The sequence below is a fragment of the Oryctolagus cuniculus genome, chromosome 7 (assembly GCF_964237555.1).
Source record: "Oryctolagus cuniculus chromosome 7, mOryCun1.1, whole genome shotgun sequence".
NCBI classification, from domain to species: Eukaryota; Metazoa; Chordata; class Mammalia; order Lagomorpha; family Leporidae; genus Oryctolagus; species Oryctolagus cuniculus.
The window spans coordinates 33722031-33725068 of NC_091438.1; positions in this window are offsets into that span (position 1 = coordinate 33722031).

Consider the following 3038-nt stretch of genomic DNA (forward strand, 5'->3'; position numbering starts at 1 on the left):
TTCTTTCGGTGTTTCCTCCCTTTAATACTACATGGCACCAATCAGGTCTTAGTACAAAGGCACAGTGCTCAACTTTTGAAGGAAAAGCCCTTCTGAGAAAGCTGAATCCCTCAATTAGAAGCTGCAAAGTCAGGGCAAGAGAAATCACAGCTATCCTCACCCATGCCCCTGTACTGATGAAAACTTGGAAACACAGTCCTCAGCATCCTCCCAGATTCTTTCCCCAAGCATCATTTGGTCTCAGAGCATGCAAATCATCTTAATGTTAGCCCAAAGAAGCATTTCCCTAGTTAGGATGAGAGGAACACTTGCCTTATGGGTGCTTCGGGTAAACAGGTCCTGTGTTCAAATACTGTTGCACATGTGCTTCCCTTTTTGAAAAATCCCAATGCATATAAGGATATCTAAAGTTTTGAGAAATCCTGTACAAAGAAGTTTCCCATAGAAATCTTTTTCTAGTGTATTAATTTTCTGAGGGAGAGTATACCTGACACATCTACCGAGAGTGATCTTAATAGGACACAAAGATCATATCGTTTACAATTGGGGAAATAAACGGTTTCTGCTTCTATCTCTTGTGTTGTTTGGATCAACTGTGCCATGGTGCCCAACTCTACCTTCAGGCATCTTAACACAAGTAATGAAAACTCAGCAATATTATCAGGGTCTTTTTGGTGATAACAAGTTCCAGGCACATCCCTCAGGAATTAGTCTTTGATGAGGGTTACTGACTGAACTCCAAGTCGCTAGCTATCCAGAGCACGATGACTTTCATCTTCAAGGTTGTGCCCAGGCAGTTCTACAGGTTCCTCTAGGAGCAAGTATATTTCATCTTGCAGCTTCAGGGCAGTTTCTGTGTAGCACCTGGAGTAGGATGATAACTCCTGCTGTGGGATGCTCCTGGCAATTCACTTGGCAGGAACAAGGGGCTCACAGGCTCTCTTCACAAATCTCTAAATCAACTGGCCATGCAGATGCAGGAGCAGTGGCAGCTGTTTCAGAGGCCCAGGCTATTCATCTTCTACCTTTTATTCTCTTGTTTCTGGGAAACCTGAGGAATGAAGTTCTCTGTCACCAAGTGTCACTGTCTGGGTGCACACTAAGGTCCATGCGGGACTCTGAAACATGCTTGATGCTTTCAGGAAGCTTCTATGTAGAGACCTGAGTTTTCTGATGTGGTCCTAGAATCCTGAAGGTTTTATTTTAAAAGAACTCATGGCAACCTGAAGCTCCTGCTCTGTAGTTTTTATTGTCATGACTCAACAGATATGAGGTATTTATTGTACCCAGTGCTGTTCTAAGAACTGAGCTACAGAAAAAAATGGTACAAGATGCTGAATCTGACTGATGGGTTAAGTAATAGGGGTGATATTTATGGGAGGCTTGAGAGAGGGGCTTCAGTTAACCTCCAATAACCTCACTTCCCCTCTGAACCACTCTGAATAACCCAGAGTTGGAAGAAAATGGAAGATTTGGAGTTGACATGTGGATGTTTACTAGAAAGCACATACTCACCACTTCCAGAACTAACCTCCTGATCTCCATTCCAGCTGGGAATCCCAGTCCTCCTTGTCTCAGTTGACAGCAGCTCTATCCTTCTTGGAGTTAGTCACCCTCCATTAACAAGACCTGTTGGATCTATCTCCACAAAATAGCATATACACATGCACACACATATTCATATACTCATAATTTTCATTTTTTAAAGATTTGTTTATTTATTTGAAAGACGTTACAGAGAGAGAGGCTGAGACAAAGAGAGAAATCTTCCATTCACTGGTTCACTCCCCAAATGGCTGCAATGGCCAGAGCTGGGCTGATCCAAAGCCAGGAACCAGGAGCTTCTTCCGGGTCTCCCACATGGGTGCAGGGGCCCAAGCACTTGGTCCATCTTCCACTGCTTTCCCAGGCACATTAGCAGGGAGCTGGATTGGACGTAAAACAGCCAGGACCTAAACCAGTGCCCAAACGGGATGCTAGTTTCACAGGCAGCAGCTTTACCCACTATGCCAGAGCACTGGACTCACTCAAAATTTTCACTTCTTATGCCCTTGTCTAAATCTCCTTCTCCTCTCACCAAATTTTACAACAATTTGTGGCAAGTTTTTCTGTTTCTGGCTTTACCCACCTACATACAGTCTATCTTCAATCCATTGGCAAAGTGAGTCTTAAAATGATAGTTCAAGGCTGGCGCCGCAGCTCACTAGGCTAATCTTCCGCCTAGCGGCGCCGGCATACCGGGTTCTAGTCCCGGTTGGGGCGCCGGATTCTGTCCCGGTTGCCCCTCTTCCAGGCCAGCTCTCTGCTGTGGCCAGGGAGTGCAGTGGAGGATGGCCCAGGTGCTTGGGCCCTGCACCCCATGGGAGACCAGGAAAAGCACCTGGCTCCTGGCTCCTGTCATCGGATCAGCGCGGTGCGCCGGCCGCAGCGCGCCGGCCGTGGCGGCCATTGGAGGGTGAACCAATGGCAAAAGGAAGACCTTTCTCTCTGTCTCTCTCTCTCACTGTCCACTCTGCCTGTCAAAAAAATAAATAAATAAATAAATAAATAAAATAAGATAAAAGAGTTCAAAAAAATCACTCTTCTGTCCATAGCCCTTTATTTTTAAAGATTTATTTATTTGTTTGAAAGGCAGAGTTAGAGAGAGAGTGAAAGAGAGAGAGAGAGAGAGAAAATCAGAGAGAGAGAGAGAGAGAGAGAGAGAGATCTTCAGTCTGCTGGTTCACTCCCCAAATGGCTGGAACTGGCCCAATCTGAAGCTAAGAGCCAGGAGCTTCTTCCAGGTCTCCCATGTGGGTGCAGGAATCCAAGGACTTGGGTCATCTTCCACTGCCTTCCCAGGTGCATTAGCAGGGAGCTAGATCCGAACTGGAGCATCCAGGACTTGAACGTGTACCCATATGGGATGTCAGCACTGCAGGTGGCGGCTTAACCTGCTACTCCACAGCACCTTCCTCAAAACCCTTTCAATATCTCTCTTTTAAAAAAATATTTGTTTATTTGAAAAATGAAGTGACAGAGACAGAAGAAAAGAGAGA